We start from the raw sequence: 18530 nt of genomic DNA, 5'->3' as shown, positions 1-18530 counted from the left end.
AGCCTTTGAAGCAATTCAGTGATTGGTAACTGGTTAGTATCTGGGTGCAAATGTACAATTTCTGTTTCCTACTCACACAAACTATTTTTAGAATGAGTTCAGTCTTCGTTCATACCCGAGTATATAAGTAACAAAAGTGATTTCATTCTAAACAGTTACCAATTCCCACTTTCTACTTGCCATGTGGCCCACGACTATATGCCGTAGAATGTACTGCTTGATATACAAACACAGAAGAAAAAGAATCTTCAAATTTAAGAATTTCATCTTCCCAATTCCTTAAAATCTTACTTTTAGGTACAAAAGTAATGAGTACTGTAAAGCATAATACCACATAACTTCAGTGGGTTCTAAACCTTCCTTTAGTTTAAAAAAAAAAAAATTGTTGCCTACAGGAGCAATTTTTAAACTGTGCTCCCAATAGTCCTAACAGAGTTGGGGATTGAGATAATAAAAGAAAACAGAGTCAGGGAAGTTAACAAAAGAAAATGAGAGACAATATGTCCTGTAGATTTAAAAGAAAAAGTCTGAAGCTGCATGTTCTATGGGGTAGCTACTAAATGAGAAAATAACATGAAGTGGAACACTACTTAGCATTATAAAAGAATGAACTACAGATACATGCAATACCTTCAATGAATCTCAAGGAAACTGTACTGAGTGAAACAAATCCAATCTCAAAAATGTCACACATACTGTATAATTTCATTTATCTAACATTCTTGAAAGACAAATTATAGAAACAGAAAATAGTGTGGTAGTAAGAGCACAACACCAGGGATCCTTGTGGTGATGGAACTGTTCTGTATCTTAACTGTGGTGGTGGAGATACGAACCTACATACGATAAAAATGAAAAGAACTATATACACACAACACACACACACAAGTACAAGTAAAACTGGGGAAATCTGAACATAATAGGTGAACTGAATCAATGTCAATATTGTGGTCATACTGTGCTACAGTTTTGTTTGTTTGTTTTTTGCGGTAGCGGGCCTCTCACTGTTGTGGCCTCTCCTGTCGCGGAGCTCAGGCTCTGGACGCGCAGGCTCAGCGGCCATGACTCACACACCCAGCCGCTCTCCGGCATGTGGGATCTTCCCGGACCGGGGCACGAAACCGCGTCCCCTGCATCAGCAGGTGGACTCTCAACCACTGCGCCACCAGGGAAGCCCTGTGCTACAGTTTTGCAAGATGTTACCACTGAGGGAAACCAGGGAAAGGATACAGAATTTCTATTATTTCTTACAATTGCCTCAAAATTAAAACTTTTAAAAGTGACTTTAAAATTGTGGCATTCAAACTTTGACTATTGATAGAAACTTTCCTACAAATAAAATCTTACACAGAAATCTAATCATCTATTTTTATTCTAGGATTAAAAAAACATTTTAGCTCCTATGCTTTTCCCAGTGATTGCTAGTGTCAACTTTAAATGTTGTGTTAGGGAGGCTACAGCCAGATACAAATGGGACATGGCCCCAGTGATTAATGATATTTGCTAATGGGCACAGTAGGCCCATTATTTGCTTTTTTTACTTCATTACTTGCTATGTCCGCGGTTAAAGAAGGTGGCAAGGGAATGTCCCTGCCTGAACATCCTCCCACCTACCAGTTAAGTTCCATTAAAAACCTAAGAATTCCTGGAGAATAGTTTGAAAATCACTGGCTAAAAGAAAATACTTACTGACTCAACATGTGACATAAAAAACTTATCACACTGGTGAATTCTCTTGTCCAAAGGGAAAAAACAAACAAACAAAAAAGTCTTCCAAAAAGTAGTGTTAAAACACTGTAATTAAAAATCAAACAAAATCCAAATTAAAAATCCTGCATTTATCTTTTAGTCACTCAACCTATACAATCAAGCTGGTTCATTCTTGCCTTTTTAGCCTTCAAATAAGTATGTCACCAGGAAAGGGCATACTTTTTGACTCAAACTTGCCAATCATTTTCTTCTCTCATTCTTGATTCTAATTCAAGCAAAACAATGTCCTCACTCTTCAGGATGAACTAAGTATTCCTTCTATCACTATTTTAATCATTTCTTTTAGTGTGAACCTTGAATCCTCTCGTTTCCCTATATAAAAACAATGTGCATCAAATCTAATTAATAGGATTTAAACAAATCTTTCTGATCCTACTGTCTACATTTTCTTATCTCAGACCTAGGCTACCAGAATAAGTTTCTAAGTAGTCTCTCGCAGTATTCTGACTTGACCTTTAAACCAGTGGTTCTCAAACAAAGATCCACAAAATGCCACTTTGCATATACCTGGGGTTAGGGGTTGAAGATAACAGATTCCTAGGCCTCACCCTAGAAATTCTGATTAAGTAGGTCTGGGATGTGGCCTGGATGTCTTTAAAAAAAAAAAAAGAAGAAGAAAGGCATTTGCTCCAGTGCTCTATTTTAGAACACTTGCTTTAACACTGAATATACTTCAAAGCCCACTAGTTTCCTAATTTTGCCCTCTTCAAAAAAGCATAATAGCTCACAGTAATAATAGATTCCTAATCTTGGCATTATCAGGTTACCCTGTTCCATACTAATACCCCAATATAAAAATCCACTGATTATGTCAGTCTTTTTGTGATTGCTGGCATATCCTTATTCATTCTCCTTCAAGTTTTCAAAAGTCATTTTCCTCTATTTATATCCATCCCACTCTATAAATAAAAATCTTATTAAACCTTCGAGGACTGTTCAAGTAACAGCACTTCCTTGAAGACTCAACTTCCCAACTTTGACTTCTCTGCCACAAAACTAGCTTTGAGATCTCCAGCAGATCAACCTCCTGAGCACTGTTTCCTTATCTGCAAACAAAAATTTGACTAGGTTAACTCAAAAAATGTTACACCTATAAGGCCTCTTATACACTAATCTCTTCCCTTAACTTCCCAAAGAATATATTACTTACATTTTTTTTAACCACTGGTTTATATTTTGACACACTTTTTGGAAACAAGTGTTAGATATACAGCTTCCACAAACAGATCATCTACTTCACTCTATAGCAAGAACTGAAATACTTATATATTAGCTCTCAAAGCTTGGAACATAGTGGCTAAGATACCACCTAAGTCACTCTTGCTTAAACCACACTTTAACACATTTAAACCTCTCCTCTCCTTTTAGATGAACGTGAACATACCTTAAAAACAAAACAAAAAATCTGCCATTAAAGAATGTTAGTGACTGATTTCCTTTTGGAACCTTTTTTTTAATTGCTTCTTTCTCCCTTATTACTCTAAAATCTGGTTGTCCTTTAAGGCTCAATCCTCCCCATTATTAGTCTCCACCAATCCTGGATATAACCATTAATTCCTGATTTCCTATTCCTAGCCATCTACAAGATATATACCTATTCAAATACCTGCCATCACTACAAAAATCAAAACTTTCAAACTGAATCTTTTTCACACACCTTCTTCCATTCCATTTTTTATTAGTACCCTTTTCTCCCAGTTCTCTTTTTAATCGTTCTTTTCTCTAGTCTATTACATTTGGGCACCAGTCTTCTGTGCCTCCCCAGTGTTTCAGATTCACTCTTCCTCAATTTCTGTGGCCCTCACCACGATCTTCATCATCTGAATAATTTCCAACAACTCTTCCAGCTTATCACCACCAAGTTCTGAGTACTTTGTCTCCAAACAATGGAAGAAATCTTGAGAGCTAAGCATTTCTCCCCCCAGATTATGGCAACTATTCTTTCAAAATATAATAAATTCAAATTCATTCATTTAACATACTTATTGAACATATACTATTCCCTGGATACTGTTCTAAGTGCTGGGGAATGAGCAGAGAACAAAATTAACTTGCCCTTCCTTCTAGAGTAATGAAAACAAAACCAAAAATAAACAAATGAGATCTAATGAAACTTAAAAGCTTTTGCACAGCAAAGGAAACCATAAACAAGGCAAAAAGACAACCCTCAGGATGGGAGAAAATTAAGTTGCCCTTAAGACACCTGAAATGAGCTATGACAATCTAATATAATCAAGGGTATCTTAGAATAGTTTTCTTAAGTAACTGCCTTGGATTAATAATTTGTGTATTTTCATTACCTTGCCAAGAACTAGTCCTTTTTAAGGACCCGTGGAAAGCTATGATGATTTTCAAATGACCTGAATTAAAATTCTTGATCACTCACTCTTTAGCTATGTGACCCTCAGTCTCTCTAGGCCTCTCATGAAAAATGGGTAAAAAATCGACCTGCAGAGTTGCTGTGCAGAGAAAGTAAGATATGTAAATACACTGCAGATACTCATTTATGGATGTTAGTATTGTGCCTCTTAGAATTAAAGCCATGAAGTTTATATTTTCCAATCCAAAGATAATTTAATCAATTCCAGTCAAAATATTGTTGGCTACCAAGGACATACAAATGATGAAAGAACACGTGAAAGAACAAATGGTTAAAGAATACATTTGTTTAAAATATTTACTTTTGGGCTTCCCTGGTGGCGCAGTGGTTAAGAATCCACCTGCCGGGCTTCCCTGGTGGTGCAGTGGTTGGGAATCTGCCTGCCAATGCAGGGGACATGGGTTTGAGCCCTGGTTTGGGAAGATCCCACATGCCGCGGAGCAACTAAGCCTGTGAGCCACAACTACTGAGTCTGCCCATCTGGGGCCTGTGCTCCACAACGGGAGAGGCCGCGACAGTGAGAGGCCCGCGCACCGTGATGAAAACTGGCCCCTGCTCGCCGCAACTGGAGAAAGCCCTTGCACAGAAACGAAGACACAACACAGCCAAAAATAAATAAATAAATTTATTAAATTAAAAAAAAAAAGAATCCACCTGCCAACGCAGGGGACACAGGTTCAAGCCCTGGTCCGGGAAGAGCCCACGTGCCGCGGAGCAACTAAGCCCATGTGTCACAACCACTGAGCCTGCGTTCTAGAGCTGCGAGCCACAACTACTGAAGCCCATACGCCTAGAGCCTGTGCTCCACAACAAGAGAAGCCACTGCAATGAGAAGCCCGCGCACCGCAACAAAGAGTAGCCCCCACTCGGTGCAACTGGAGAAAGTCCATGCGCAGCAACAAAGACCCAACACAGCCAATAAACAAATAAATAAATTTAAAAATTTACTATCAAATCTTAAGTCTAAAATAAGAGTACTTTAATTTCTAAGTATCTAACAACCTACAAAGTCAGCAAGAGACCAAAATGAATAAAAAAAGGAAAAATACTTTCCATGTTTAAACCGTTTACTTTTATGGAATTTTTCCCAGTCCCTTGATCCCAGGGCTTACAGTATTCAAAGATCAGCTTCCCCTTCTTCATGTTAATATAAAAACAAAAACCAGAACCTAGAAATGGAGAACTGGTGTATTACTACTAGAGAGTTGAAACTTAGAGAAAAAGTCTATGCATCTTATTCAAAAATAAATTATGGCATTAACAGATCTAAGTCTCTATTAGAAAAACTTTTAGAGGCATATAATCACTGAGAAGTTTTACAACAAAGAAAAAAATAAAATGTCAAGAATGAAGTTGGTAGATATGAGTTCTATAGTGACCAGTATATTTGCTATAAGACAGGCTGCACCCACTTTCACTTTCGAACTTCACTGTAAAGACCTTTATGTGAAAAGATTAAATGAAAAATAATCCACACGTACTGAGCTGACCGGCCGGCCACTCTTACAAAAGTCATTTGAACATGAAGAAAGAAGTTGCTGTGTGATATCAGGGTTCCATAATGAACCACTTACTTCAGTCTATAAGAAGCATAAACCTGAAACTTCTTCTAAGTGATAGTTTAGGCTATACCCGCAGAATGTCTTCTGAAATCTCCACCATGACGATAGGTTAAATTTAAATGATAAATATCACAGCTTCTCAGATACTCTCAAAGTAAATACACAACAAAAGAACTTTCATGTTTTGGCACAACCGCACCACATCCATAAAATCCGCCAGTTTTAATACGGAATTTAAAAAAATCAAGCAGTTACTACATTAATGTATAACTAAAAAGTTACTACTAACACAGAGCAACTAGGTTACAACACACCAAACAATTACAGGCTGAAATTTGAAAATGAAACAAACTGATCCCAGGTATATTAGCCAACACAATCATCAGCTACTTCCCCTAGGAAATATGTGCAAGATCAGCAAGCCAAAATTAGTAGCTACCATGATGCTTCCACATAGAGGGCATTCAACTGCCACTAAATGAATCTAATTTATAATACTATCAGAGTCAGAAAGGTCCTAAAGAAGAGTACAATTTAAATCTCACAAGATAACAAAGGCTATTGGGTCTCAACATATCAATGTATATGTTAAATTCTAGAGACAAATGAAATCTGTCATTTCATCTAGGTAGGGTCATATAAACCCCATTGGACAAACCTGAGTCTAATTCTGAAAGAACATTTTTAGATCTACAAGATACTAAATGAAAAGAGAAAGTTACAGAATACAGTTAAGATCCATCCTGTTTTGGATTAAACATTGAAATCTGGATTTACACACAAAAACTAGGAACTAGAAGTTTGAGTTTATCAAAGTCAGTCATTTAACATGGAGAATCATGAAAAAATTATATATAAATATATATTATTATAAAGACTGTATTTTTAATATCATTCATCAATATTTTGGTGTCAAGCCAAAATATTTTTTTAATATGGCTCCCGTAATTCGAATTCTGGGTTCTCGTTCTTGTAGAAACCATATCTATAATGTATTACCTATGGTTTTTGGTTTTAGATTATTCCAAGGTAAGAAATCACCTAGACACTTGTGCAGCAGTGTGAATGTAGACTTCCTTCTAGATTTTTATTATTTTTCCCCATAATCTTTTAGTTGTCTTACCAATACCTAACTTGACAATTTTCTTCAGCAATTAATTTGCCTTTATCAAGTTTTCCAAAGCATTTAACTTAGTTTTCATTCAATTCTCTCTTCACATTAACTTATCTCTGTTTTATGTAATACCTAACTAATACAAACATAATACAAGTACAATGGGATTAGCCAATTTGGGGACAAATGTGACTATTGTGAACATTCAACTCAACTAACGGCAGCAGCACAGAGTAGTTTATTTACATCATTCAACATGTAATGGGCATCAGTAGTTTTTACAGAAGGAATATTAATCCTGAAGGTTGGTTAAACGAAGGTTAAAGAAACTTCTACAGCATTTACATAACACACCACAAAAAAATACAGAAATTAGAAACAGTCATCACCTCAGCATAAGAGAGAAGCTAAGGATGGGCGCCAGAGACTCACTTTTTTCCTGAAACAACTACAGCAGCAACAACTTATAGAGCTTACCAAGATTTTAAACATATTAACTCACAGAATTTCAAAACAACTCTATATCAACTACATTCCAATTTAAAAAAAAGACTCTGTAAGATAGGCTCGGGCTTCCCTGGTGGCGCAGTGGTTGAGAGTCCGCCTGCCGATGCAGGGGATACGGGGTTCATGCCTCAGTCCAGGAAGATCCCACATGCCGAGGAGTGGCTAGGCCCGTGAGCCATGGCCGCTGAGCCTGCACGTCCGGAGCCTGTGCTCCACAACGGGAGAGGCCACAACAGTGAGAGGCCCTCGTACCGCAAAAAAAAAAAAAAAAAAAGATAGGCTCTATTATTATGTCCATCTTGCAGATCAAGAACCTAAGGCACAAAAAGTTAAGTAACTTGCCCAAGGTCACACAGGAGTACAACCTAGTTTGAATGCTGTCAAATTAAAGCAGCGTGGTTCTAGAGTTTCTACTCTACACCCCTCTGCAATACTGCCTCTAAAGAAGTACTGAGTTCTTTTAATAAGCATATATTACCTCCATAATCTTAACAATTTTAGGGAGTAAATAAGCATGTCCTAAAATATCACTCCCCAAGGGTAATTTTTCAGTGGCTCTCCCATAAAAGCCACTCTTTTATCCTGGCATTCAAGACTCACCACAACTTTATCCCAATTGGTACTGCTATAATTCCAATCCAAGACTCTTCTAGAAACCAATAGATCATCTTGAATTGGGATACAGAAAAGCACTAAATATAGAGTCTGTCACATGACATTACACAAAGACCAGTATTTCCTCATTTAGAGAATCCAGAAGCCTGGCTTCTCAAGAGAAGAGTCAGCATGGTTTCTTGGAAAAGTATAAAGCACCAAGCATCAGGATCTAAATTTTAATCCTTGATCAACCATAATCTAATACGATCTTGGGAAAATTATTTAACGTCCCTGGGGCTGAGCCTACCTGTAATATAAAAGACAAGAGCTAAAACAGTGTAAAAATCAGCTGAGACTAGTACTCAAATGCAAATTCAAGGCCCCTCTAGATGTGATTATGTAGGTCTGGAATGGGGCCCAAGAATGTTCATTTTAATAAGCACTCCATGCAAATGATACATGTGGTCCCTGGGCCACCATAAGAATATTTTTAAAAAAGATCTCACAAGTCAATTATAACTCTAGTTTCTTAACTTTAGTCAATAGGGTGCTACTTTACATATCCAGATTGGGGGTTTGGGCCTAAAAGAAAATCCTCTAATTCATCACGGGACTTGTTTTTGCACCTTTCTCTCTATACTTTTTTAAATCTATGGGCTAAGATTTGGTAATGCTACAAATTGAACTTCCCTTCTCCTAAGATACAGCTGGATACAGTTGATTCAAATGAGTTTTGAGTCAACAAAGCACCTATAGAATGCTACAAATCCACTGTATCATCTTGTTAATCCTCACTATTCTGAAGTATGATCTTAATTTTCTCAGAATGGAATTTAAGTTTTATAGAATAAAATCTCCACTCTATAAGTATTCACACTTTTCTTCTACCAGTCTCTCTGAAAATTTCCCAAGAAACTAAATTAATAATTTTCATTCAATATGTTACCCAGGACCTGAATCAGTGTAACATTCAAATTATCATCCAAATTCACTACCAATATTTTGCTATCAATGAAAGGAAATATGCCAAATTGATAAAAGTGACATCACAACGTAATTAAAGTCTAAATATGTGTTTTGTTTCTTGTCCCTTTCTTGTTCTTCTGAACTTCTTTACAATGAGTATGTATTTCTTTCCTTACAAGGTTCCAAAAATCAAACTGCTTTGACCTAAGGGTTATATATGTTTGATGCTCTGCTGTATTACCATCTTACCAACCCCTTTTTAAAAAGCATTAACTTGTGTATATGGAAAAAAAGAACTTGTCTCAAAGATTTCAGAAAAAAAAATATTTTAACTTTAAAAAAATCACTTAAAAGAAGAATTTTTTTAATGGAAGAAGGGAAATAGCACCATAATTAAAATATGTATTTTTAGCCTTGTGTTACAAATCAAACTGCTAGCATTAGTAACAAATCATAAATCTAAACAACTGTTAAAGGCTCATTTAGCAATAATTCTAAAAACTGAATGAGGAATTGGAACTACATCATTTAAAATTTTTTTAAACAATCTAAGTACTTAATTTCTGTGTTCTGAATTTCAAATTAGGCTAGATTCAAGAAACTATTTTAAATCCCATTTGTGTGGAAAACCGTACAGGAATACTATCGATACTATCTAAATTATCTTCACTTTTCTTCCTTAAAATTCATTTATTTGTTGTGATTACAAAAGCAACCTATATGCGTTACAGAAAAACCAAAATGGAAAAAGAAACTCCCACAATACCAATTACCCAGAAACAAACCACTGCTAAAAACCTTGGTAAATGGGCAGTCACCATAGTAAAAACTTATTCAGGTAAGAATTATCAATAGACACTAAATCTAAGAGAGGAAAGTCTCATGAGGAACAGGATATTTACACAATTTCAAAATATCTCCCCACAAATTACTTAATAATGGCAAAATGAGAAACAGTAACTATACAATAGAGTAACTCAATACCTTAACCAAGCAATCAAAACGAACATACTGGTAGTGGGCAAACAAACATCAAGTGCCTCTAGATGAGAGAAAAACACATATTACTTATCTAGTGTTCCAGCCCAAAATGTAAAATCTGAATTTAATTATGAAGAAAACTTAGATAAACCCAAATTGAGAGGAACTGAATAAATATCTAGCCTACCAATGTTATGACAAAAGACTGAGGAACTCTCTTCCAGACTACAGGAAACTAAAGAGACCTAAGAACTAAATGCAATCTACGATCCTGGATTAGCTACTGTACCAGAAAAAAATACTAATAAAGGGCATAATTGGGACAACTGATGAAAATGGAATATGGACAATAATCTAGATAAAAGTATTACATGCATGCTAAATTTCCGGAATTTAACCACACTGGTTACCTAAGAAAAGATGCTTGTTCTTAGGAAATGCGTACTTAAGTCTTAAGGGCTCTAAGAGGGCATGATGTAGGCAATATACTCTCAAATGGTTCAGAATTTTTTTTTTTTATACATACAGAGAGAAGAGTACATAGTGACAAAATGTTAAAAATCAGGGGATCTGGGTGAAGGATATAAGGCAAGTTTATACCTTCATGTAACTTGTCTGGAAGTTTGAAATTATTACAAAATAAAAAATTAACACCCCAAAAAACCCTCTTTTTTGGGGAACGCTGGTCAACATTCATATATACATATATATATATATATACACACCATATTTGCATTTTTAAGTTAAAAAATAGAATCATCATTTGATATTAATTATTTAGTTTTAGAGGCCCTCCAAGGTATATCTGAGTATCTGTGGGAAAAAAGGCAATTATTTTCAGACGAATTAGAGGTGTTTTTCTTTTGCTCTCCATCCAAGGAAACTACCCCCCACACACACACACTCATACCTTAAATACTCACCCCACTACCATCTCCTTAACCAGTCACAGCTAATTAGAGGGATCAAGATGGAGAATACTGGTTCTCTGACATCTTGCCAATTCCTGTGAGGCCCAACTGTACTTTTTCAAATAAGTTCTGTGAGATTTCCCTACAGCCTTATAACAAATCTTTTACTTTAGCTAGATGGAGCTGATTTCTTGTTCCTTGCATCCAAACAAATCCTAAAACAGTAGGCTTTTGAGAAACAGAAACAAATGGTGCATGGGAAACAGCAGCTACTCAAATTAATCTTTTGTCTGTGCCTCAAAAATAGTGTTTAGGACTTCCCTGGTGGCGCAGTGGTTGAGCATCCGCCTACCGATGCAGGGGACGCGGGTTCGTGCCCCGGTTCGGGAAGATCCCACATGCCGCGGAGCGGTTGGGCCCGTGAGCCATGGCCGCTGAGCCTGCGCGTACGGAGCCTGTGCTCTGCAACGGGAGAGGCCAAAACAGTGAGAGGCCCGCGTACCGCAAAAAAAAAAAAAAAAAAAAAAAAGTGTTTAGGTAGGGGTTTAATGCTAAAATGTAATAAGGCTGTGTCAAATTCAACCAATTATGCAGCTTCATTTAAAGAGAAAAGCAAATAATTCCAAAAGAAACAATCTTATTTTCTCAAGAAGAATTACTATATACCAGACCAACCGCAGACCCTGCCGCCCGGCCATCAATTTATGGCTACTGAAGTATCATCCCATCTTGGGACTCCCCTGGTGGGGCAGGGGTTAAGAATCCGCCTGCCAATGCAGAGGACACAAGTTCGATCCGTGGTCCAGGAAGATCCCACATGCTGCGTAGCAACTAAGCCCATTCGCCCCAACTACTGAGCCTGTACTCTAGAACCCACGAACCACAACTACTGAGCCAACGTACACCTACAAGCCCATGCTCCGCAACGAGAAGCCACCGCAATGAGAAGTGCACACACAGCAATGGAGAGCAGAGAAAGCCCGCACATAACAAAGACCCAACGCACCAAAAACAAATAAATGAATTAATTTTTTTAAATGTTAAAAAAAAATTCCCATGTTTTGCCACATGATTAAAGATGAAATGGGTTTTCAAATTCCTGAAACTTGTCTTTCTTTAAATGACATACAAAATAAGATAAGAGGAATGTAAGAGGTCTCTCTGTAAAATCAAAAATAGAAACTATGACCTCATTATTAGTCTGTGATATAAGAAAAAGTATTAGAAGGGCATATCTTTCTCACAGATAGTCTCCTGATATGTGAACATGTGAAAAAACAAACCTGTGTTTTCCGAACAATATCTTAAGTGATAATGGTTAATTTCCATCACATTCCTCACTTTTTGCTAAAAACCACTGACACTAGGCTTCACCTAATTCTTACACCAAACAGTGAGAAAAATGGAAAACATATAGCTCTAAAGTTTAAACTTATTTAGTTTAAATTAATTTATCACGGTAAGTTTTGTTAAAGTCTTTAAATAAAAATTATGTTTTAAGTACTTTTTTAAAATAAAACTCAACAAAGATTTTAAAAAATTTTTAATTTTCTGGTCTCAGATAAAATGTTAGATAACATAATTATGTGAACTTGAAATTATCTTATAAATACCACAAACCAAAACTAACTCAATCCCACTGTTATATACTTAGCTTCTGCCACAGGCTCAGACCTTAAATGATGCACCCATGTTGTGTTATAACACAGGTGTGATTACTCAATATTATCTTTCTCAATAATAAACCTCAGGACCAAGAATGTTTATACGTTTGGATTAACTCTAAACTGCGCAATCATCTAAGAGTTAGTAGAAAATTATCTCTTCTCCAGTTGTATAAAGAAAGCTGTACTTATCATTTTGTATCTCATGTTGACCTGTATATAGGTCCTTCCTTAAACCCAGATTTCACATTTGAGATAGTTTTAAAACACAAAAATACGTATTTTAATTAAAAATGATGGACAAGTAATTATTTACTCATTAAATTATAAATTATTTACTCATTAAAAAAGCATAATGTCTGTTTTGATGGCATCTTAATGCAACACACCAAAGAAGAAATCTGTGACTGACCTGTTGCATGGAAAATGTCCAACGTCCCTAAAAGCTTAAATAGTTTTGGTAAATAACCAAATGAGATTTTCAACAAAGGTGTAAAATTTACCTAACAATACAAACATAGCTTTCCTACACAATTTAAAATAAAATTTGATTTATGAGCTATCCACAAGAACTGAATTGATATCAAGCAAAAATACACATCAAGTGAAATATAAAACTATCTTCTTGATTCTGATTTAAGTAAAAAGGGTCCTGGTTACCAATGGTTAATAAAAACCTCTCATATTCTTAAAGATACAAGTAAGATCTAATTAACCTAGCCTGAGTCACTACCATTTGATTTTTACTGTGGCACTCATCATAAGTGCTCACAATAACAGAAAACAATTTCTTTTGGTCAACTCCTACCTCTTTACAAAATACTCATCCTTAAATTGCAATGGCAAGACTGTTACCATTAAATACTGTCTACTTCAAAATTTTAGTGCACTAAGAACAATTTTCAACCACAAATATTGCTCTTCCATATTAAATAAATTTTTAGGTAATACAAAAACATTTTTTCCATTCAATATTAAGGGAAAAAAATGAGACTACTCCCAACTTTATTACAAAAGTGGCAGTAAAAAAGAGATAGTAAGCCACTCCAATTTTAAACCCAGCCTACAAACTGAATAACATTTACACAGCAATCTCTCAAACAGTATCTGTCTTGTTATTTTGCCAGTCAACACAAAAAATAATTTTATCAAAGTAAAAATAATTCTATATTCAACATTAAAAGGTAAATCTCACAGAATACATGTATTTAACATTTATTCTCACACATGACAAGGTACAGTCCCTGATCACCCTGAATATATGAGATGTAAATGTGTTCACTTAACAAAAGCTTTAAATTGAACAAAAAATTGGGCACCTACTATCTGCTAAGAATGAATCCTTTGGAGATAGAAGCTATTATATATTATTAAAATATTTTTTAAAAAATAAACATAATGTTTCGTAAGAAGATTCCATACTAATATTCCTTAAGCAGTTTTTTGATAGCTCTTCAAAGTCCTGTGGATTATACAATATTTTAAACACACAATGGTAGTATACATTTTAAGTCCCAGTAGTAACTTCCAGAAAAGAAGAGCTGTTAGGATTTACAAAATACACTTTAAAAAATAAAACCATAACCTTCTTTAAGAGTTTGATTCATAAAAATGGGCAATATTATTCTTAGAAATAAGAAACCAATTTAATAAGTTCTAATTTCACTAAGACCACTACAGCATATATTGAGAGGAAGAGTTTCTCCTAACTTATTAATTGGCTTTTTGCCTCACTTCCTCATTTTTAGATTCAAGAAATCCTAGAGCTTACTGTGGTATATATGGTAAAAATTCTCCGTCTGGAAGCAGTGAGGAAAACAGACGAGGCAAAATTGTAGAAGAGTTATCAGAGACCTAAAGAGTTGAAGAGAAATGAGAAGTCCTGTAAAGGTTCTAAACTTAATTGAGATCGAAGGGATCCTGTAACTTATACTGACAACAAAAAGGAAGCATGATCAAAATGTGGTCTCTTAAATTTGCTCTCCAATTACATTATGATTTTCTACAAATCCACTTAAACAGATACACAACTAATCCCTCAAATTTCAGCTATTCTAAGAACAAAGACCATTTGACTAGTTTTGCCCCAAGGCACCAAATGTTTCAAAATTCTCTGGAAACAAAAATTATGCCTCACCTTTTAATAAATTTGCCTTGACAAGCCAAAACATAGATAGTGCATTGGGGTATACATGAATAAAAAGCAAACATTTACAACCATGTTATTTATAAAGTGCAATATACAAAAAATAAATAAAAAGCCAGACTCACTTTATAGGAACCAAAAACACATCAATACAAACAAAAAGAAACAAACCCCAAAACAATGAGCAGGCCAGTATGAAGAAAGCTCGTACGAGTGAAGGCAGCTTTTCTTACATTTTCTAACTTGATATTGTTTGTTTGAAGCCAAATAAATTCAAATGCCTTATAAGTCTAGACGTGATCAAGGTCAAGATCAACAAAAACATGCGTAGAAACAGTGTTCCCTCCTCTGGCTATACAAATCAAGTATTCCCAAGAGTATACTAATTACCCACATTAGATAATAAGTTTAAAGTACCAACCTTCTGAACCACAGATCTTAACCACTTAGTCTATAAAATAAATGTACAGTCTTTACACAGCAGTTAAGGATCTGAATTATATAATCAGTCAGAGCATATTACAAATGAGTACTGAACCCAAATACCTACACAAACTCTTCCACCACCACCAACACTTCATCTTATAAATTATTTCAAAGATTCTAAAGTTGTATGCTCAGTCTTCCATGAAACAACTCCCTAAGCCAGTAACTTCTACTATTATTTTGTAAAGTAGAAATTTTTCATCAGTCTAATTCATATATGAACTTCATAAATCTCTTATTCCACTGTAAGTATTTTAGAGCAGAATTTACACTGAAATAAGAGAATCCTGAAAGGGTGTATCCTCTCCAACCTTTTTAAGTACTACTGGATTGAAAGGCACTCATCTTCCAGTTGCTCCACAATCAGAATGGTCATTAAATGCCATTAATAGCCCACTCTTAGCTCACTGCTTACTTCAGGCCAAAAAAGATCAACTTCCCACTATAGAGATGAATTCTGATCATTCACACTTTAAAAAATACAGTTAAATGACGTCATTTAATTTTCTGCCCCAATCTGTAAGATTTTGAAAACAGCATAAAATGGATTCAAAACCCTATTATGATATAGCTTTTATTTAAAGTCCATTAAAACAGACTAAATTCCACATCCCATAATGGGTAAATAAATGGGCATGTTTGGGAAGGAACAATATCAAGAGCTAGAGCCTTACTTTTTTACTTACATAATTATAACAGAATGCTGTAAGACAACTAACTGTAAGGCAGCAAAGCATGGAGCTCCACTTTATCAAATACATAGTCAACTCACAAAATTCCTAAGGAATGCTTAAATATATGGGAAAAATGGATGCCAAATATAATAGTGCGAAGAACAAGCATCTCCACACCCAGTGAAGTAACAGGTTTAGGCTTGTTTGTACAGCTCCCTAAAAATGTGAAAGATTACAAAAACCAAAATTCACAAAATTGGTCAAAAGTTGGATGGGAAACGTTCCACTCTAGACTAAAATGTCTAATCATACAAAATAGGTTGTACTTACACACTTACTAAACATTTTAATTTACTTTGGCTTATTGAATAAAAGACGCTTTGGATTAAACCAAACAACAACTATTATTTGCCCCCAAATAATTTTTTCAATATGTAAGAGCACCTGGCCTCACTACTGAAATTTCTATTAAAAACACCTGAGGTTTTTATTTTTTCAAAAGTGGTGTCATTTTATTTGCCTCTCAGGAAAAACCCATAAAATTAATCAACTAAGACACAGCATTGTAATTTGCAGTAAAATCAACACATCTCTGTAAACGGTTTGGGGAAGGAAAAAAGCCCAGCCTTTTCATGTAAACATAATAAGCCTGTAATATGCTGCAGACAAACGCACTGCAAGGGGTGTGGAGGACCCGAGCTGATTAGATTACCACAACATCAGCCTGGGGCCGCCATTTTTAGAATCTGTAAAGGACAAAAGAGGGAAATTTCACTTTTTACTGCCCATCTCGGAGATTAAAGGAAAAAACGGACTGTTTTCCAATTAGGTATTGATGTCTCCACCCCAGAGTTGAATGCACCTCACTTAATTCTCTCCAAGGTCTCCAGAACTCCAAACACCTTACGTTATTCACATCTCTAAAGACGGGGGAAACAGGCAAAACGGGGTTTACTCTACAGCTAACTGTAGCGATTTCCCTTTGCCTTGAAACTGCAACGTTCTTAAGACAAGGTCTAGCAAGAACGGATCTCTACGGAGCTAAGGCCGGTGGAAGAGAGCCCTCCGGATTGTTTTCTCTCTCCCCCTCCCCCGTTTAGCACAGTGAACCATTTGTTTCTCTTCTGTGTCTGCTGCCACAGTGTTTGTGCCAATCCCTTGGTCAAAATCAGCTTTCCTGAAATGTGCCATATTGTGGCTTCTAAGCCTCCGCTACAGTAAAGGACGGCGATAATGCAAGAGGAGGGGGGAGGAGACTGAGAAGGCTGGGTACTGGGGTGACCACCTCAGGGGCGGTTTTACCCTCTCCCGGAGAGGATGAAGAGCTGTCTCGTTCTCCCACAAAGGGAGATACCCAGAGCGTTCTTTCCACCCCCTTCGTATTTATGAGAAAATTAAACCAGAGACTGCCAGGCGAGAAATAGAAGCAGCAAAAGAAAATGGGGCCTAGACGGGTTCCCAGCACCTGAACGAGATGCGGTAGAGGACACGGAGAGCTGGCAGCTCCCGGGACCACTTCGACACAAACCCTACTAACAGTCACAAGCCTCCCTCCTCACCCAAGCGGCCCGAACCCACTGCCAGCGAGGAGCTCGCCCCCTCCCTAACTCCCACTCTCAAGGGGGTTTAACTGCCAGTTTCCCCTTCTCCAACCCTAAAACCCGCCATAATGCTCCCTTTCTAGGGGCAGAGAGGAGAAAGGATAAATTCGATTCAAACAACCAACGTCTTACCCCCGTCAAGACACCTGAGAGCCAACGTCGACCCCCCCCCCGCCGGAAGAAAAAAGATGAGAAAGCCCCCAACCTCTGGAAACACACGTCCCTCCACCCCGCAAACCCCATGAACTCCCAAGGAGACGACAGGCACTGACCTGTGATGTTCACACACCAGACACCCGAACCCCGTTATTTGGTCGACCCCCAAGGAGTCTGTCCACACCTCCGCGGTCGGACGACCCCCCAACAGCAGCCACTGCGGACTCAGGACCCGTCTCCACACACCTCCTCCCCGAACAGCAGCGCGCAGCCTCTTCACCAGCAACCAAGGAGTAGGGGAGGGAGCACCGAGAAATTCAACAGGAACGCAGAGGCGACGGCGAGGCTGCTCAAGAGTGTCTATGCCCCCTCTGTTGCCGCTCCCGAACTCAGGTACCGTCTCGGACTCGGCCCCCTGCGCCCGCTCAGTGTCACTGCCTCTCGCTCTGGGAAAATGGCGGCTGACGGCGGCGGCGGCCGCGGCGGCGGCGGCGGCGGCGGCGGCAGCGGCGGCGGCAAGTGCACGGGGCCCGCCCGCCCCGCTCCGCAGGGGCAGAGGGGGAGGGGACGAAGGTGTCCGCCGCCATTTTGCTTGTGGGCTGCCGCCCGCCGTTCCCTCTCCACCGCGGTTAGAAGACAGCCAACTGGAGGCAGAGCGGTGGACAGAATCTCCGTCTATTTCACAACAGATGCATTCAACAATTCACCGAAGGTTTGGGAAAGTTTTGGTATTTGATGGGATTGGTTCTTTATCCCCTTTCCCTGAGTAGCCCTCAAGTCTGGATATCGGTGAGCTTGGGCGCGCCACTACTGGGTGGAAGGATAATGATTGGAGGCCCTGGAAAGACACCCCCCTCCATGCACTTTCTCCCACTCCCAAAACCACCTCAGCCCTGGTCTGCCTTTCTCCCTCCCCCTCCTCAGTCTGGCCTCCAGCGCGGGATGAACTCGGTTGGGGTGTCACTCGACGCCCACTAGGAGCTGAGGCGGTTCCAGTGCGCAGGCTCCGAGCACT

General features: G+C 37.8%; 1 protein-coding gene across 7 annotated transcripts in view; it reads right to left on the bottom strand.

Annotated features, from left to right (window-relative positions):
* Positions 1-18008, bottom strand: part of KMT2E (lysine methyltransferase 2E (inactive)) — a 99583-nt gene extending 81575 nt beyond the window's left edge. For 3 of the 7 annotated variants that reach the window (XM_059074484.2, XM_059074486.2, XM_059074485.2), the window contains exon 1: positions 17632-18008. The gene's annotated coding sequence lies outside the window, so the exon portion shown is untranslated. The remainder of the gene's footprint in view (positions 1-17631) is intronic. The other 4 variants (XM_067042804.1, XM_067042805.1, XM_067042807.1 and 1 more) reach the window with 4 other exon arrangements.
* Between the last annotated feature and the right edge of the window lie 522 nt (positions 18009-18530).

The sequence above is a fragment of the Kogia breviceps genome, chromosome 9, assembly GCF_026419965.1.
Source record: "Kogia breviceps isolate mKogBre1 chromosome 9, mKogBre1 haplotype 1, whole genome shotgun sequence".
NCBI lineage: Eukaryota > Metazoa > Chordata > Mammalia > Artiodactyla > Physeteridae > Kogia > Kogia breviceps.
This window is presented reverse-complemented; position numbering and strand designations above follow the sequence as displayed.